The sequence below is a fragment of the Onychostoma macrolepis genome, chromosome 16 (genome assembly GCF_012432095.1).
Source record: "Onychostoma macrolepis isolate SWU-2019 chromosome 16, ASM1243209v1, whole genome shotgun sequence".
Taxonomy (NCBI): domain Eukaryota; kingdom Metazoa; phylum Chordata; class Actinopteri; order Cypriniformes; family Cyprinidae; genus Onychostoma; species Onychostoma macrolepis.
The window spans coordinates 13,557,533-13,578,716 of NC_081170.1; the positions used below are offsets into that span (position 1 = coordinate 13,557,533).

Here is a 21,184-nt window from a genome sequence, read left to right on the forward strand (position 1 = left end):
CAAATTGGATCAGTAAGTTAAGCTGAACACTGGCATCACTAAACGTGTCCCACCTCTGTGGTGTTCCCATAGTACGTAAACATTTTATGAATGAAACACATGGGATCTTGGGAGTTGCATAGCAATGGCCACTTTACATATATTATGCAATGTTTTATTGATTCACCATTACAACTGTGCAAAACACTAGATATTTTACCCAAAATTGAAAATCCTGTTATCATTTAGTCACCCTCAGGTGCAAGCCTGTGTAACTTTCTCTCTTATAGAACACAAGATATTTTGAATGTCAAATGGCTTTCAATGTAAAAATAAAGGAATTAGTCTTTAATGAACAAGAAATGCGAATGTTTTATGACTCCAAAAAGCACAAACATCAAAAGATCAGAGCACACATCAGGCACGTAGCACTGTGTGTAGTCATGCACTTAAGAACCTTGACCTCATAGTGATTGATATAAAGAACTCTGTTTACAGTGTCCATCATCAGAGTAAGAGCGTTAAGCTCATTTAGCACAGGGACAATGTACTGCTACATGTTTGTGCAGGCGTAAGGCAGTTCAGGGCAGATGGCATGTCTGCGGTCAAGACGTCATTAATGCTGAGAGCCCCTATTGTCCCTGTCGAGTGCGCGACAGTGGCCTGGAAAGCAGTTCTGAAATCTTCTTGGAGGATCAACATGACAGAGCAAGCTGTTTGTTCAGTCCTCTTTCAGAACTGATGGCTACTGTATGATTCAGCATATCTATATGTATTTACTTAAAAGTTTGGGATATTTTTTAAAGAAATTAATACTTTTATTCAGCAAGGATGCATATAAAAAAAAGTTGTTCAAATGCTGTTCATTTGAACATTTCTCTCTCTATTCATCTATTTCTATTCATTGTTTCCACATTGATATTTAAAAAAAAAATGTTTCTTGAGCACCAAATGATTTCTGAAGGATCCGAGTAATGATTGTTTGTAAACTGTTGTAATACTTTTATTTCAATAAGGCAATGCTTTTTGTGGTGTGATCTTAGTGCTATTAAAGACTAAGATACCTAATGCATGTCTATTAATGAAGGGTTAAGATGAGCTGTGTGTAATCCTTATCACTGAAGTGGCATAGTGTCAGACCATCTGTCATGAGACGGCTATATCATGCTCTGTAAAACCCAAATGTCTGTCATATAGCTTGTGATTGCTACACAGACCCACCTGATTTAAAATAAAATTGGTTTTATATGCAGAAAGATTAAAAACTTCTCAAAATAAAATCATTAATGTAATTATACTTTATTTATTTATGCAAAAATCCATACAATACAGAATGAAAAGAAACAATACCCAACCTAAATTTTAAAAGTGGCAAAATTAAAATGTATAACAAATTCATCATCCATATCCATAATGCAGAAAGATTCAGGCATCACCTGCATAAAGCTTTTTCAACAATCACTGAATCTGCAATTGCAGGCTTGTTTTATATTGTTAATGTCCCACTGTTAATTGTTTGCCAATATCCTTTCAACTCTCAATTATTTAACCAGTTAAAATAAAAAGTGGTGGGGGGTATTAAAAAATATTTAGCATACTGTTGTTATCATTTAACTCAAACAATAGCCTACTATTTCCTCCAAAGGTCACAACTGACGTGGACTATCCATCTGTTGCTGGACATATGTGAGCCTCATCTTTTAATAGGCAATGACCTGCATAAATTCTGAACCAGACAGAGTAGCCTACTTAACCTATAAAGGACGATGTAACAATAATTCTAACGACCTCATTACTGATATTTAAAGATGATGAATGTGATGCCATACTAAAGAAGTTCAATTCAATTTAAAGTTAAATCTCAGTGTACGTTATTATTTTGCAGGACTACTGGATACTATACTTTTGGGCATTTCGGAAATAATGTCATTTATATTTCCATATGTCATATGCGAAAATGTATGTAGATGACACGGTTAAAGTAAGCAAACTTTTACGTGAATAGAGAAGTTCCACATGACCCACTGACATATTTTCATCATTGCACGCTAGATGGCGCAATATTAGTAGTATTTAATAATTTAGCCTAATAATTAGCTCGGTATGAGATTAGAACCTGTATGTATTGTTTTGGATATGAATATACTTCATTACTAAATTTTTAACTAAATTCAATCTATAGATTTCAATTATTGTAACTTTAAAAACTCGCTAATATGAAATGGTTTTACTCACACAAATGTCTTTTATTGTTTAGAATTAATATGTAATTCAAAACAATATGTGTTTATTAGTATAAATATTGAAGTTTTATTCTAATCTCCTTTTTACACATTATTTTTCTTCCCTCTCGGTTGCTCTGGGTGACGCTACGTCTCCATGGTTGCAGCAGGGGAATCTCCGCGCTCGCGTGCTCACACGCACCCATACACACACGGGTACACACTGAATCACATGGAGCGAGTCTGACAAATCTGTGAGTATGAAAATCATCATAAAGTCGTCTACTAAGATAAAACTATGTGTTTAACAGCTTTGTGAAATTGTGTGTGCTCTGTTAATCCGCGCGACTTTGACGGCGGGGAGCGCGCGCTGAGTGAATAATTGTTTGGTTTTGGAGCTGTTGTAGTCAATAACTTCTCACATATATTAATATGTCATTAATATAAGTAAACGCCCGACATATTATCTTGTGAATGTGGTTTTTATGCAGTGTGGAAAGTTAATTTGTCAAGGAAAGTGGTCGTCTGCTACCGGCGTTTTCAGAACAAAAGCGTTGAGGGGCTGTTAGCGTTAGCGCGCTGCTAACGGTGTGTGGAGGTATTTCTTTCACACAGCACTGGTTATATTAAGCATTTGTGTTCATATTTAGTTTATTAATTAATCAGCTCCCAGATAGTAAACGTAATTGTATTGTTCAATGTTAGAAACTCAACTCGTTTTGTGTATTGAATGGGGCACAACTGGACGCATGTCAGCATCCATTCGCATAACGATGGAGAAAGTAAAAGAAAATCTCTATAACTTTGGATGTGCATGAAAATTACTTGATAAAGTGGACATGTTGATTTTGGTATTTAACTCCGTAACGCACAATCAAAGCAACAAGTTGTGATCAGGCTCGGTTTGTGCATGTGTGTGGTCTCTTTGTCTGGTATCGTGTCCGTCTCAAGTCTTTAAACCTTTACTAATTATGCACCTATTATTTGCACAAAAGCGGTTATGTTCATGTCACTCTAACTGCCTGATGATTCAGTTCTGCTCAAGTTGCGATTTGCGTTCTCAGGAAGAGATGTTCCCAGATTAAAGAGCTCTCTTGTGCCAGGTTATCTTTCCCGAGTTCATGTTTCCGTTTTTCTTCACAGCTGTAGTTGACTGCGTTTCAGATATATGCTGATAGAAGGGAACACAAAGCTGTCGTTGCTGAGATGTGATCTGTGTGGAGTATTGTCTCAAGTATTCCTGCTTTTTATTGTGTTTTGTTAGCTTTGGCACAGAAGTAGTATTTCTGATGCTTTTGTGTTTTGGTTTGTTTATGACTTTAACTTAAGGTGCTGTAAAATCCTGAACAAGCATTTACAAGATGCATATATTTATACAAGACATTTGAGTTCATCAGTTGACATGCGTTCAGGGTTTAAAATGTTTGATTTGTAGTTGAGACATGAAATAGTCCTGTGTTGTAACATGCCAATCTCCATCTAAAACATTTTAAATAACATTTTATTTTATTTTTGCAGTTATGCATGCAGTATTTACAATTGCATATTAATTGAGACAACTTGCTATGTATTGTTCTTACTTTTCTACAGCAGTAGTTTTCAAACTTGTTCCTGTGGACCCACAGCTCTGCAAGTTTTGCATGTCTCCCTAATTTACACACCTGATTCAGATCATCAGCTCATTAGGAAAGAGCTCCATGAACTCAAATGAGTGTGTCAGATTAGGGAGACATGCAAAATGTACAGAGCAGTGGGTCCTGAGGAACAGGATTAAAAACCACTGTTCTACTGTACAGTTGTAGTTGTCGTATTGTTGGACTATTTAAAGGGATGTTCACCCCAAACTTTTTTCTCCCTCATGTCATTTTGAACTTGCATGACTGATTTTCTTCTGCAGAACAAAAAAGGTGATATTTTGAAGAACAGTTTTGGTGACCATTAACTTTCACTGTAGATTCCACAGAAGAAAAAAACATCATACGGGTTTGGAGCAGCATGGGGGTGTGTAGATGATGACAGAATTGAAATTTTTGGGTGAACTATCCCTTTAAAATGAGCTATAGTGAAGATGAAATTGCATGAAAACTGTTGATAAACTGTATTTACCAGTTACAGGACAAGATATACGTTTCCCCTTATACGTATATAGATATTTTAAACTGAATTTTTTTTACATTTATTTTTATGCATCAGCTGTTTATTCAACAGATGCTTTTAAGAATGAGGAAAGATAATACACTGCAAAAAATGTAATTTTCTTACTCAGTATTTTCGTTTTGTTTTCCAGTACATATACCAAAACATTCTTAAATCAATTCAAGATACATTTACTTGAGAATCAAAATGACTTAAGATGTTATCAAGTTTTGTTTTATGAGAAATGTATAAAAATTAAGTCTGTTTATGCAAGGGGTAAGAAAAATAAAATCTTTCAAGTCATTTTTCTTCCTAGATAAGAGAATGATTTATTTATTTATTTTATTTTTTTTGCTTTGTACAAACACACTGTCAACATTAAAATTGCCTTGCAAACACAATCTCTAGACTTGTGCGGTAAAGAGATAGTCCTGATAAAGACGTTCCTGTTACTTCTAGTGAAGTGATAAATTCTCAAAAAAGGTCAACTCCTGTGTCTGGTATTTGACTGCAGGTGTTACATAAATGAGTAGACTCTTCGAGTCTAGTAGTTTTACTGTCAAACAACCATATGGTATGTTCCTTTGAACTTGTAAGTGAGCCTGCCATTCCTGCATAGTTCATTTGATTTGCTGCCATTGCCTCTAACTATTCATCTATGCAAACAAACATTGCGTCATCTTTGCAACCACAGTGGAAATCTCCTGTAGGTGCAGGCCAGGAGGGTAAGCCCACCTCTAATCAGTCAGGCAGGAAGAGTTTAGGCTGGGATGGGTTTCCTCCTACCTGCCGTGCACTTCACGCTCCAGGTCACCAACCCACCCTGCTGTTAGTAATGCAATGTTGGAAGAGTTTCTCTTGGCTCTGTACGCTGAAGTTTAACCGATGACGTAAACTGCCACCATGGGGCAAGGGGTGGCTTCCTCCACGGCAAGTGAGTTACTCCCCTTTTATTAGGAAAAAGTGAGCAAAGCTGAAAGCTTTGTAAGAAAGGGAGAGATTATAAGGGGGTGGGGGTGTTAATGTTTTCTTTGATTTAGCTTTTTTTCTCTGTTTATGTTTCCCATTATTTTAGCACCACCTCAGCCTCCCTGTCTGTTTTCCATTTCAACACAGATGCAATAGTTTGTGTTTTTTTATTAGAGGGTGACTTCTGTTATTCATCCCGAAACGCAGTGGGTCTAATCAAAGCAAGCTCCTTCATTCGAGGAAAGTCGGCCCCCAAGGGTATGTGACATTTACCCGGCATGCATTTACTGAAGCCTGCTGCTGGGAATTCCTCCCTGAGAACAAAGTCGCGCGGGGCTGGAGTCTTGGAAACCTGTTACTCACTGCTACATAATAGTTGTAGTTTCATAGAAGAAATAAGCCGCAGGACTCTCCCACTGCAATTCTGCCTGTCAATCAAAATGGCTTCATCTGACTTTACCGGTGCCTGGCAGTTTCTGGCTGCCTGACAGCCACATAAAGAGGCGCAAAAGGGAAGAAAGTAGTGGAAGTTTCAGAAGTGCACTGTTGCCAAATAAAGGGTTATGCTGTGATTCCCAGAGGAGCAGTTTTCCTCGTTCTCTTAAACTGGCACTTAAGGTCACTATTTGGGTTCAGAAAGCACAATACAGTCATGTTTGGTGGTGTATACATGTATACGCAAGCACTGAGTGCATTATTTTAACAGGAACCATTTACTTTAGAGTGAATAAGACATTTTCAGGGATCGCAGCACAATCAGATTGCACTTGACCACTTACATGCTGGTTAAATGGATCACATCTATTGTGATCAGAGTGTGTTCAGATCACTGAAACCACATTTGGAGGGATGCAAGGATCAGTCTTTTTTTCCCATGGAGTGCTTTATAACTTGGCTAGTTTCCCCCCATTTCACACTTCCAATAGCTGTTAGTGTCATACATTATGAGAATTTTTCTAAACTAAGAAATACAATAGACCAGATATCCCAAAAATGAAACATTTTGAATTTTGTGGGGGTTTTTTTTGTTTTTTGTGACACATATGCTTTTATGTAAAAAATTTTAAGTAGTCTTTCAGATCTGGTGTAATGTGTAAATGTTGTCCAGCTGAACAATATGCTGATGCTAATGTATGTTAACATCTGGTGTAAAGGGGCCCTTAGATGTGGGTCCATTTGATCTCCTCAGTTCAGATGTTAAATACTTTTGTATTATTTCAGAAAGAAGATATTAAAAAATAAATATGAGAAGTAGTTCACACTGGCAATTTCATGGGAAACATGTTTGACTACATTATCATTTGTTGTTGCAAAGGTGGAGAGAACAGATGCCAGTTTTGGGCATTCGGTTTGAATTTAATAACAAGCTTTGGGTGTTTGCTGAGAAATAATTTGCCCCTCATTGTCTTTGGAGTAAATATTTTATATACACAACAAGTTTGTTTTAAAGAATTGAATACTTTTTTTATTTTATTTTTTATTTAGGATGCATTGAATTGATCAAAAGTGACAGTTAAAGACATGTATAATGTTTCAAATGATTTCTGTTTGAAATGAAAACCTTTTTTCTTTTTTTTTACTTTCTGTTCATAAAAAGAATATGGAAAAAAGTATTAAGCAGCATGTTTACTGCACTGATAAAAATAAGAAATGTTCCTTGTGTCTAATAAGCATATTTGCCATCACAGGAATAAAAAAAACATTTTAGCATATTGAAATAGAAAACGGTTATTTTAATTTGTTGTAATATTTCACAATATTGATGTTTTTACTGTATTTTTTGATCAAATAAATGCACCTTTTCTGCAAATTGCTTAATTTTTTAGAGAGTAATTTCATTCCAAAATCAGGTTCTATGTCTTGAGACATTAAACTGTTTAAAAATGAGTTGATCTAAATGTTTTTGTACATGTTTAAATAAGTTGCGGGTATTTCTTCATCACAAGCGCTCATCAACACGGGCATGTGTTGTTATTGCCGTCTCAAGTAGTTTGTGGTTGTTGTTGAACTGTCCTATCGGTTTCTCTTTCAACTGTACAAGAACAGATGATGAAATCTGCATTGTGCACATTGTATGCATAACTTAGTTTATGCCTAAAAATGTATATACTTTGGGATTTATTCCGTCATACCTTGTGGATTTTAGCAACGTACTGCAGGTGTGCTTATTTAATATCAGACTGTTTGAAATGCTAAGAAAGATCGTCTTCCTCTGTTCATCTTGTGCTAAAACAATGCTGTTTCATGTTTAAGATGTGTGGTCTAAGTTAGTCATAGTTGACCCTAGTCATCACCAGCATATGTTTTCTCTCTCTCTCTCTCTCTCTATATATATATATATATTATATACACACACACACACACACATATATATATATATATATATATATATATATATATATATATATATATATATATATATATATATATATATATATATATATATATATATATATATATATATATATATATCACACACAGAAGGGTTCATTTCCTAAGGCTGAATGCTTTCTTTATGAGACTTCTCCCTAATTCTCCCGCTGTCCCTTAGGTGATATGCTGGAGATCTGGACACTGTGTGTGGCTGTGTGTTCTTGGGGTAGTTGAGGGAAAAAGGGTGGTGAGTGCCTCACTGGGAGATAAAGAGTCATGGTGAAGTCAAAAAAAGAGCAGGATAAACTCGATAGAGCACAAGCTGGTGTCCGAAAACTCCCAGGGGATTCCTCGTGGCCAGTGTACAGAGACACAATGAAGGGAAATGCTTCCTGTGGGGATCCCATAGAGTTTTGCACAACTGTATCTTTCTTTTGTGGGAATAGTTCTCTGCAAGCATCATTTGCATTCATCTAGTGCACAGCTTGCAACCCCGTCTCAAAAAAACAAACAGTGGTACACAGGGCAATTGGGAAGCCCCTGAGCTCCAGCATAAACTATAGTTAACATGCGTTTGGGGATTTTGAGGTGATGCAATATCATGATAGATATCCCAGCGGACTGAGAATTCTCTCTGCAGTTTTATTTCTCATGCAGTTTACACAGACACATGCATGTTATGCATGTTGGACAGTTGATTGCAGTAAACACAAAGTACTTTTACGTCATCTTGTGCTCGTATTGGAACTGTTTAGATATGAATCAATCTGAAATCCAAACAAGTATCTGATTATGCACCAGCAGCTGTGGCCAAAAACGTCTGACCTGGAACCATGGTGACCCCTGTGAGAGCCAGTGTTTATACTGGTCCATCCAGAGTGAATGGATGCACGTAGACCTGTCATGTGAATTAGTGTGATTTTTTTTTATTTTTTTTTATTTTTATTTTTTATTTTTTGGAGTGTGAGAAGCTGTGACTTTTTTGACATGGACAGGTAAATATAACATTTGTTTATTTTTAATTTGTGTCGTATTAACTAGTTCTTTTAAGTGAATCAAAAACATACAGTGCAACTTGTAGTGTGATCCTTAAATGAATGACTTATGAACCAGTTCTTTTTAGTGAATTAAAAATAAACAGCTCAGCGTGTCTAGTACAATCCCTAAACGAATGACTCTATTGAAACAGTTAATTTTAGTGAATCTAGAACATATAACGTGACCGGTGTAGTCTGATCCCCAATTAAATGCCTCTTTTGAAACTGTTCTTTTTAGTAAATCAAGAACATACAGTACCACGATTGTAGTCTGATTAATAGAGATGCACCGATTGCAATTTTCTTGGCTGATTTAGATTTCTAATTTTTTGGAAGTGTGACCTGCCAATACCAATTTTTGCAGATTCTGATTTTCTTTCTAAGAACTATAATTTACTGCATATACAAACAAAAATCTTTGCAAATTTCAATGCAAAAATTATTTACATAATAAAATAAATTATTAAACATTACAATTCCCCAAATCTGGACTAAGTTACAGATTTTCTCTCACTTAACTCTCAAAATAAAGTGTTCTGTGACTGGAAAGAGGAAGAAATAGTTAACTTAAAATGAGTTGCTGTATGTTTATAAATGGTAATTTCCCCCACCTAAACTTATTAAATGTGTCATCTTTCACATCAAATTCTTACTTTGTTTCAATTAATTCAGTTAGCATAATAAGAAACTGTAGAGTTGTTACCATTCAAATGAAATTAGTATTAACAAACTCATTCCACTGCTGAGGAAACAGAAGCTGCATCTGAAGTGGCATTAGATGCATTTACACTGACAGTTTGATGAAGCTGAGGTGCCATAAATGCATTTACACTGCAAAATTTCAAATGCATAAACAATTTTATAAGATTAATATTTTACATATTTTTTTAAACATATAAATAAATGAAGAAAAAATGCAATGATACTTTTAAATATGACTAAACCACCAGTAGGTGGCAGCAAGTGTCTGTTTGAATGAGTGAGTCATTTATTCATTCATTCAGCCCATTCATTCAAACGGCTGATTCATTCTGAAACAAGTCAAGTGATTGTCCTTATGAATGGGCCACTGAATCATTGACTCACTCGATTTGTTCAAAAAATGTGGATTGCCGCTGTGTGTTGCTCGGGAGACACTCAACAGTTCTGCTGTGTGTGCGTGTGGCTGTGACATCATTGCCTGCGCCGCTGGCAATAAAAGGATCGGCTCTGAATCGGCAAGACGTGAGACTGAATGCAAAAAAATTGTCCAATTCCAATCACTGGCCAGTCAATCGGTGCATCTCTACCGATTAATAAATGAATGACTCTTAAAAAACATTTTTAATGAATCAAAAATGTACAGCATGACTAGTGTAGTCCGATCCCTAGATGAATGACTCTTATGAATCTGTTTCTTTGCAGTGAATCCAAAACATACAGCATGACCAGTCTAATTCTATTCCTGAACAAATTACTTATGAATTGATTGTGCATGAATCAGTGGTTACTTAATTGCTGACTTGCTCACTGAACCACAAGATATTATGCTTGTCATATCTCATTTAAAATAAACCTGTTAGTTAAGGGAAATAAATAATTATGAATTTCAAAATATTTCTCCCTCAAAATTAGTAAAAGAATCATTAAAAGCATATAAGTAAATAGATAAATTCATAACCGTTGCCATTTCTATCTAAGAAGCAATCTGCCCCGATTCTGAAGCAACTGATACACGCATAACAATAGGCTTTGCCAACTGCCATTAAACATTGTTTTTAGATATTGTCCTCTGTATACTGCCTGTTGTGGTAATGATGCACTGGAGAGTTAGCAATCTGATTCTGCATCCTGTAACTGATATGAGATTGTGTCTTTTTTAAACACAAAGCTGATTTTTGGTGTTTAAGTGCAGCAAGTGTGCAATCTTGATCTTCCTTCATCTACCCTCTATCTTGGGTGGGTCTGGTGTCTTTCATGTAGGTCTGGAGTAATGAGCGATGGTGTGAAATGTTTCAGTACAGGCTGAGTGGCAGTAGACAGATGGGGCTGTCACTGGACTCCTGCTTTTGGAAGGAGATGGGCCTGAAGAAGTAGGACATGTACTTAAAGGCACACCCAAAGGGGTTTGTTAAGACCCATCTGGAAGATAAAAGTTATTTCTATCATCCTTGGGAGAATCCATGAGAACATCCAGTGACTTCTCAGAGACAGTGATTGACAAGATGTTGCAGGGCTCAATAATAAGCATTCCTCTCTGGTCCAGAGCCAGTTTGATAGTGTTTCGGGCTAGTAGAAGGAACAGTCCTAGTCAGAAGCTAAATCTTCCAGTCATTGATCTTATGTGTTTGTCTTGCAAATTGTAATTTTTGCAAATTTTATTACATGTCTCAGAAGTTATTTAAACATTATTTATTACTAAACATTATTTAACTTTTTACATAGAAATTGAAAAAAAAAACAGTCTTGGAATGATTAGTTTATATGATATAAACATATTTATTTTATTATACACAAAAAAAAAATTCTCTCATACATACATACATACATACATACATACATACATACATACATACATACATACATGCATGCATGCATGCATACATACAAATATATATACAGGTGAAAATCAATTGGTTTACCTCAGAATCAATTTATATTTAATTATTTTACTTTTCCTAAGAGGTGGTGGGGAGAAGTTAGCGCTTTGTAATTCCAACAGAGGGCGAAATGTATAGGTGTGTTCGACTTGGAGCAGTACCGTGCAGACGATCAGCGTATGACATCAAAGTACCGCGAGAGTGATTCGAAAGCATGCAGAGCCGTCGTTCAACAATCGTTCTGTGTGCGCAGTGCCGCTTCATTAGATGAAGTCATATATGTTTAAAGCCGGCGCGAGAAAGCAAAACCATGACGGTGGCAGAGGATCAAACCTCTTCCAGAATTCTTTCTGCACCTTCACGTTTTGAATCCCAACTGCCGGGAAAACATGACTAATATATTGATATATTGCGATACTGTAAGCAAGGCGATATATTGGGATATTTCTTATTTTAGGAATAGGATATATTTTTAGGAAAGCTGTCATTAAGAGTACACCACTATATGCAAACCTTAGCAACAAATAAATAAATAAATAAAAATTGTTTAACCAGAACACACTGGGATCTGCATTTGCAATAATCAGTCCCTGTAACATTCAACATTATTGAACCGCTTTTTGTGCAGTACGAGTCAAGGGGGAAAAATTAAAGTGCTTGCAGGATTCTTTAGTTAAATGTATATATAAAATGTATTTTATAAAAAAGACCATATATATTTTTAGACCCTGCTTTAAAGGTTCACAGTTTAAGTTTGCAATTATAATATACAGTGTCATAACATTTTGATCTGAACAAAAAATTACATCTGCTTAGTATTAATGAAAAATAAAGTGCTTGCTGGATTCCTAAAGAAAACAAAACAATTGTAAAACAATAAAATAAATACAGATTTTGAACATTCTCAGAACCTTTCAACTTGGATTTCACAGGTTTTTCCGTTTGTAATTTGTGTTCTCCGTGGAATCGCCGGGCGTTACCACAAAAGCCCAAATGACGCCACACTTTAGCTTTGTACACCGAAACGAGTTCTGGAACAATTATTTCATCCTCCAGTACTGGCAGCGATCTATATTAACGCGAACATTAGTGGTGCTCCAATGCTAGTATTTCCTGTCACTGTTAAAGTTCAGAGATGAAGACTGCTCTCTAGCGGTCGGGATATAAACAACTGCCATGAATCCTGTATGATTATTTTTATTTTATTTTTTATATCGATATTCGGTTTTTGAGAATCGATACAGTATCGCCAAACAAAATTATTTTCTTACACCCCTAATGTATTGTGAATTATTTTTACATTTTTAAAAGAATTTCGATTCTACAAGTATTGCGATTCAATATTGCTGTTGCGTTTTTTGTTTGTTTGTTTTTAACTCTAGACAATGGGAAAAAGTTGAAATAATTGATTATACCCTTAAAATAGACTGTATATGATGAGTCATATTAACAAAAACAATGCATCACATGTTTCTGAACTTTTTATTTCAGGAGCATACACATACTGTCACGTGTGTTCCCGTTGTGTTCCTGTTTTGCCCTTATTTGGTGGTTCCTGTTCTTATTAGTAAATTATTGGTTAATTTGTGTCAGCTGTGTGTAGTTATCTTGTTTAGTTTGATTAGTATTTAAGTCCTGTCTGTCCCTTATTCTGAGTTCCGGTATTGTTCGTCAAACCCCTTGCTACGTGTGTGTCCTGCTTATTCCCTGTGGTTCTTTATTTGGGTGAATAAAGACAGTTTCATACAGTATCGCCAAACAAAATTATTCTATATTCAAAATTATTCGCCAATTAAAAATTATTAGGCTCTGCATGCTTTCGAATCGCTCTCGCGGTACTTTGATGTCATATGCTGATCGTCTGCGTGGTGCTGCTTCAAGTCGAACACACCTATACATTTCGCCCTCTGTTGGAATTAAAAAGCGCTAACTTCTCCCCACCACCTCTTAGAAAAAGTAAAATAATTAAATATAAATCGATTCTGAGGTAAACCAATCGATTTTTAAATCGTTTAAAAAAGAATCGCAATCATTAGGTGAATTGATTTTTTTTTTTTTTTTTTCTCCCACCCCTAATAGCAATATCGAATCACAATACATGTAGAATCGAAATTCATTAAAAAATGGTAATACATATCGTATCGGCACCCAAGTATCGTGATGGTATCAAATCGGGAGGTAGGTGTATCGTCCCATCCCTAATACTGAAGTATATTTTTCCTCCCATCTCGTACCTATTCCCTTCCATTCCATTCCCATTCCATTTTTTAAAATGGAAATGTCCTAGCCTTAGGAGCAGTTGATTTATTCGAATCGACGGACTGTTATTTTAATAAGTGCCGTCATTCGGTTGTTTATTGTATTAATATGTTTCAGCACGTTACAATGTTACGTTACAATCATTATATGGCCTGAGTTAAGGTAGCCTATCTTCTGAATTAAAGTTTATCAGAAAGCGTGAATCCCGTCTCTCTCCCTCTCTCTCTGTTTATGGGTGTTGCATGGGTGTATGCAGGGGAGGAGTGCGATGTTTTTTTTTTTTTTTTGGCTTGGAATGCCCATCCCTACTTTATAGAAATGGGGATCTCTGAATAAATAAAAATAACCCTTATTGCAATAACTGTTGTACTCTTGACTTTAGTGAGCGAGCAACAGTTTACATTTAGAAACTGGACAAAGAAATTCCCAAGCAGCATGCCATTGATAGAGTGGCTTCCATTCCAAATCTTTACACACTTTGGACTCTGCCAATTGGAAGCCATGTTGATGCTGGGGGTTTGATCATTTGTATAGCAAAAGAACCAATATGCCATTCCACACAAAACAATGATATCATTAAATGTGCTAAATTCAGTATAATGAGGAGTCACTGAAAGGTTCTTTATTTTGTTTTGATTCATGACAGGTTGTTATATGAAAGTCACAGTATGTGAATCAGATGACTGTGCAAAAGTCTATACAGCATTTGTTCTCTTATATAGATATTTCATGTGTCAGCTGCAGGGGTGAACACCAGGCGTGGAGGAATCTTTTGCTTAAATCTGGTCTGCCAGCTGGAAAAGAGAGTCGAGTTTCGATAGGTGGTGACTAGGGAGCCTCCCCAGCATGCACATACAGCATGTCTTCTGTCTCTGTTTTTACTCCCCCGAATCCCATGAACCCCACACACACAAGAAATGAAAGGAAAGCTTAAGGGTAGGTGTGATGCATTGCAACACTTTGACCCACTAATTCCTATGGCTGTGTCCTGCGTGAGTAGCAAACCATCATGAGCAGCACATTTGGAAACACCCCTCAGATGTTTCTGAATTCACTAGACCTCCTCAAAGGCTATATGGGAACTATGCAAAACAGCCTGTAGTCCTTTCTGCCTGCGAGTCTGTTTGATGCTGCTTTACAAGGCATAGTTCACGGACCTTGAGAGTTCTAACATTTTGGAAAAATTAACCATAACTCTTTGGAAAAACACTTTGCATATTCATTTGTTTTATTTTTGGGCTATTAATAAATACAACCTAATTGGTTTGGAATCTAAAATGCATTTGCATTCAAAATATACATTGAGCGTTAGTCCCAGCGTATTAACTAATCATCAACATTCAGTCAGATATACTGAACAGAAACAGCTTTTTATACCCATTGAACTTGCCTCTTATGAGGGAAATAATATGAGATGTTAATATGGGTACCAAACTAACATGTGAAAAAGACCAAATTAAAAAAATCAAAAAAAAAAATCTGTTTCTTATATTCTGAAAGGAAACCACTTGAGAAGCGAGTTATATAGTTGTGTAGTTTGCCTGATCCTACTCAATCAATGCAGAAGAGATGTATGGAATGTATGTATGTTTGTAATCACTTACTCCCGACCCTTATAAAACTTTGTAAAAGTAATATATTTACTAGATTCTTGATGTATCAGGAATGTATTCTGTTCCAGAACTTGTTTTGAATGATTTGATTTGTGTTTGAATGGGTCATGTGACTGGAAAGGAGATGATGATGATCTCAGTGTTCTTACAGGGATTACAGCACTGCACGTATCTATCTTCTGTTATGAGGGACACTGGGTCCTCCAGGTCAGAAGGGATAAGGATAAAACCCCAGATCTCGTGACATCACAGGGATGTTGCTATAGAGAACAAACACCAATACATACATGCAGATCTTTTGTAGTCCGCAAAACCAAGTTTCTTCTTGGATGTTAGAGTTTGTGTTTAAATCATCTTGTTTTAGATTTTGCAAACACTGTAATAAAGTTTAGGGTTTTAGAGACTCCTGATTGAGAGTGGAATGTCCCTCTGAAGTCTAGATGATGTTATTGATGTTCATCTGGACATAAGCACTAATTCAGCCTTGTGAAGTTGAGTTTTATCTGATCTTAGTCAAAATGTAAGTTGGTATTCTCTGTTTTAGAATGGCAACCATTGAATATCTCAGAATGTGATTTCTAACTTTGTGGAGATGAATAATGATTTTGTCAGTCTATGTTTGCCTTCATTTGGAAATGCTGTAATTGAGTTTTACATCCAGCTTTCCATGTGGTTTCGTTAATAGCATATGCTTGCATTATGTCTGTTGGAAATCAAAGGATTGAGTCCTCTTCATGTGGTATGGTTTTTCCCTTTAAATGCTTCCTTATGCGTATTTTATGCCTGGTAACAAATTGCACACCACACTTACATCCAGTGTAACGTGCATGTGTGCTCGTGTTTAACACACATTAAAGTGTCACAGTGAAAAAATTAGTAACATCATATGTTGATCTAATTTAAGGAGTATCTGCGTACCAATGTTGTTGAATTCTGAACTGTAAATTTGTATCTATAGTTTAAAAATATTTGACCAATAGAGGAGTTAAAATCACAGATTGACCTCTTGGCTCAAGACAAAAAATACAGACTTTGAATCTGGATGATTTGGGGTGTTGTGGGAAGGTAGAGTAAAGTGCAAAATGTCCTAGGTTGTGACACCATGTCCTGTTGTTCATATTGCAAAGTAACATTGCTTGTTCAGTGCCTACAATGAATGCACTTTAGTATAGGAAATTGAACCAGCCCTTGTCTTGCCAGTTTAGTGTCTTGCTCTAACCAGTATGCATGTTTGTTTTGGTCATGGTGACCTTATCCTAGTGCAGCGTGATCTTTGCATGCTGTTAAAGGTAATAATTGTCACTCAATTTTACAACCTGCAGTTTTTAAAATAAGCATACTAGGATTTGCACTAGGTGTTCTTGTATCTCATTTGGCAGAGCAGGATGCTGGCCAAAGTCGTAAGAGTTCGAATTAGAGCGAACCCATTGACTGTGTATCTTGAATGCACTGCTTTGAATGAAAGTGTATATAAAATATGCTAATAAATTATGCAAATGAAGCCTAAATGTTATGTTCAAGGAAAGTTTCTTGTAGGTATTGAGGGCAGTTGGCTGGACAAATGTCGATGTTAAATTTGTTAGTAAATTCTGATTTGGCTTTCTTATTTGGGTTGAGTCACTATGTTGCATGAACATTCTAGCTTTAATTGCTCATCTTATTTTATAAATCACCTCTGTCCAAGGGACATCTTTGAAGCAATCACTTGCATGCCATTGGCTGACTTTTCGTATCTTGGTTATCAGTTTGAAAAATGGTTTGTCATCACATTGCAAAGGTCAGATTTTGTCATTTGTAATTATTTTGTTTTTGAATGTCAGATTTACACCAGATGTTTACTTTTATGAAAAACCTTCAATATGTGGCTGAAAAGTTACTGTTGTCAAAAAATTGTTGTGGTGATCCTCTTCAAAATGTTGTGTTAAGCAGACATTTAAATTCTGGGAATGGCACCTGTTATCTCAGCTCCCAGGAATCTGTACTCAGATGGCCAACCTTATAAAGTTACATGGCAAAGAAATGTGCGTATGATTAGGTAATTTTCTTCCAGCTAATTATTTAATCCAGTTGTAAAGGTGAGACCTTTCTGAGAGGCTCTTTTTTTTTAGAGGATGATCATGTTTCAAAACAAGTCCCCAGTTATCTTTAACTCCCTACCCTTTTCATTTCGGATCTGGCTAAATTTATTAGGTGACAGCTGGCAGAAGTATATTTAGAACACAGGTGGCCACGAGAGCCTTCCTGCCCTGCTGTTCCTCTCCAGTCAAGTGCAGAACCGAGGCAGAACAAAGCCAGCCCAGTCCTCAAAACACTCTCACCCGTCAAATACAGGTTCAGCCCCACCAACAGGAAGACACCTGCAGACCTGTTCAATAAAGTAACACCTCCTGCACTCATTGAGTAGTGGCCATGTCATTCAAAATGTATTTGGTTTTCTGTCCAAATGAAATCCTAAAATATATGAGTGTGAGAGTGTTAATATGTCTGGACATTTTGGATCTTAAAAAGTTTAAACAAGATCATATTGAAATTTTCACAAGGCAAAACTAATGACCCCAGCTGTGCTGCCAAGGCATGATCTAGAAAGTGTGTTGATGCTGCCAGTGTGGCATTTGCTGCCCATTGGCATTAGCGGAGCGTGCCACGGGAGCCCTTGTGCAGAGGTTACTTGAGCACAGCTGAGTGGGGCAGAGGGGAAGTGTTCCATATCAATTCTTACCTTCAATAAACATTGCCTTCATTTGGAAGTTCTGTTCATAGCTCCCTGAAAACTTTAGAACCTGAGTTAATTAGATTTTGGAGAGTTCTAGTAAATGTTAGACTTTTATGGGTCCTCTTGTGATTAGGGTTGTTTGTATAAAATAATTGGCATAGAGTGCTGTAATGCTTAGGCTGTTGAAAATACCTGTTTGGTTCAGATTAAGAACAGTCTGCTGGCAACCCTCTACAATGCGAGTAAATCACTCGCATATGCGACTAATCTTCACTCTGGGCGACTAAATGATGTCTAATATTAGCCAATGGCTAATAAATTCTCAGATTTTACTCGCCAGTGTGTGAGTTGGGGGCTAAGTTTAGCACAGATATATTTTCACTCTGCGAACACTGACTGAGCGCTTCAGAGTTTCACTCTCCGTCAAGCGATCTGTGCTATATTTCAGTTCATCTCAATGGATGCGCAGCGCACCTGTATTTGGCGTACCGTAAACTCTAGTAACGGCACATGACTCGCCGTCGCTTTGGTGAGAGCAGAGAGAACAAGAGAGAGTCTTACATACCTGCAGAATTGACACGCTACATTTAAACAATATTCTTTGTTGTATTTTCCTGTCAAAATAACGGAGTTCCTTTTGGATTTGTTCAGCTTTTAAGAACTGCCGGGTTTTCTGGTAGTGGGTGGAACTAATGTGCAAACTGCAATCTCATTGGCTGGTGCTCACCTATTATCGTCCTTGTTTTGATTTCAGCGAATCCAGTAAACGCACACAACCTGATTATATTCATAAATCTGGCAGCTTGTTAATTCTTAGTGTGTTTACATTTTATACTGTTCTTATTAGCATAATTCATATTTTTATCATTATCTTCTTATCAGTATTATTAAGCTTTTTTCCCTTTTTTTTTTACAGAAACACTGAATGCCCAAAAAAGCACCACCACCACTCCTAAATTCAGTTAAAATGTCTATGCATTCATACATGGTTACTAAGTTTTAATTTCAATTACTAAAGTTCTATCGTTAAATAATTTAATAATTATTAAATAACTTGATTATCATAATAATTAAATAACTTGATTATCATAATGTCATATTATAATGCTTGACTGACTAAGTTAAGAGTGTACTTTCAGATATTTAAAAAGCTGTACCATTTTACAAACATATACAGTAGGCTATATATAGACAGATATAGATATATAGACCTAGTATTATCAGTCTGGCGAGTAATCTAAAATATTTACTAGCCAATGCTGATTTAATTGCCAAGGTGTCTGTAGAGGGTTGGCTGGGTAAACAATCAGTGGAGCCCAAGAATTACAGATTGTTCGCTGTGGCAGTTGAGCTCCTTATCAACATGGAAAGCAACCTAGGCCACATGTATCACTTTTTTTTTTTTTAAATGTCAATGTAGGGCTGTCACTGGGGGTCAAGAGGTAGAGTCTGCTTTTAAGCTGTATTTTTAATTAGAATTATAGTTTTTTCCCCAAAATATTTCCAAATATAAAATACCAGAATTTCATTCATTCATTCATTCATGCAATGTTTAGTATACTGACGTTATATACTGATAATTTTCCCGACAGGCTCGTGTCGTGCCGCAACAGCTAGAGGCTGTCTACACTGGACAAAGCAACCGTTGCAAATCAAGTGAACTTTGTGTCAGTATGTCATAAATAGAACGCGGCATCAGTTTACTGTAGGGATTTACATCCACTGTAGACAGCATCACTGATTACAATGGGTTCTATTGTATTTTGTCGCGTCGCACCGCGCCGCTCGCGTCCGGTGTACACGGTGAGAGCCACGCAGGTGCACGTGATGTGAACACTGAATTCCGTTCATCTCCGCGTCTATTTATATCTGAAATGATACATACACACGAAACTGTCAAAACGCATGTCTCTGCAAGTATCCTTGTAAACACAGTTGCTTATGGCTTCGGTGAAGGTAAACTATTGAGAAAGTAAATGGATAGTATTGGTTCACAGCAGTTTAATGTTCCTGAGGTTTTCTGTGTCGTGAATGTTAATCAAACAACAAAACACATAGAGAAAAATCACTTTTATAGCTTTACAGATTTATTAGATTTAATGTATACAGTGAAGACTATGCAGTGTTATTTTACATTTGATTATTCAATTTCTGTACCTGAATACTGCTAGACTTACCTGAAGAGTATAAAACACTGTCTGTTTCAATATGCTGCTGAACAGCCTTCAGCTTTGACAATGTTCACAATATAGCGTTTCGTTTCATACTACTTAAATAGATTCCTGCATGATTTTTCTCTGTGATCGTAATCTGCACTTTCTGCCATGATGAGAGTTCTGGCCCAGATGAGTCATGTGTTGTGTTTGTTTGATCACTTGGAACACTTGCCCTGGATGATGTCATTTGCATTTAATCCTTCAATTAATTGGTCTTTTTGAAGTCAAGCCAGGACTTCTTGGAAAAAAAGAAGTGCCTATTGTGTAAACCTGTTTACAAACAAGCCTTGTTGATCACAGAGTCTTGTTAATTATGGAGCTGTTGGTGAATGCTAGCACAGTAAGGTTGTTTCGTTCATTTTTCTCTTTCTCCGCTCCATGTTTGCTGTTTTAAATTTCTCTTAAGGAACAAAAATTACAGAGCAAAGTAAAAACAAATTGCCAGCAGTCCAGATTAGTGTACATTCATAGGTCGGAGTATCTATATTTACCCCAGAGCCAACAGAGCACCTGAAAACATACTGCACTAGTGGGCAGAGAGGCCTATCCAACCTTCAAGCTTTATGTAAAAGGATTTGGCTCAAGATGTGCTAAGCCCTCAACAAGCGTGGCAGGGTAACTAAGGGGTGGCAGTCTGTGGTGAGTCTGTTTTCTTATCTGTGTTAAATCCTACGTAACATGATTTACATGGTTTAGGTATCGGAGTGATAACCACATGAAGAAAAAAGTTGCTGTCTAAATTGAGGTTTCCTCTCCACTGTTGAGCAAATGTTCTGTTGCTGATCTGCTGCACATTTCTAAGGGACCTGTTTCTTTCAACTTTATGAATTCCAACGTTTTTGTATCAGAATAAAATCTCCTATATTTAAAGAAACCCTACATTTAAAGAAACAGTTCACCCAAAAATGAAAATTCATCGTTTATTCAGCTTCGTGTCATGACTTTCTTCTGCTGGACACAAAAGTACATTGTACACCAAACAACATTGAACACCACTGACTTTTGTTGTATGAATGAAAATAAGAGAGAAATACATACGATGAATGTTAAAAAGTAAGTCATACAGCTTCAGAACAGCATGGGGGAGA

General features: G+C 36.5%; 1 protein-coding gene across 2 annotated transcripts in view; it reads left to right on the forward strand.

Moving 5' to 3' along the window:
* ptp4a3b (protein tyrosine phosphatase 4A3b) overlaps window positions 1–21,184 on the forward strand; it is a 39,057-nt gene that overhangs the window by 4,112 nt on the left and 13,761 nt on the right. The window contains exon 2 of one of the 2 annotated variants that reach the window (XM_058746536.1): window positions 2,369–2,455. The exons of the other annotated variant lie outside the window; for it this stretch is intronic. The gene's annotated coding sequence lies outside the window, so the exon portion shown is untranslated. The remainder of the gene's footprint in view (window positions 1–2,368; window positions 2,456–21,184) is intronic. 2 annotated transcript variants of the gene reach the window in all.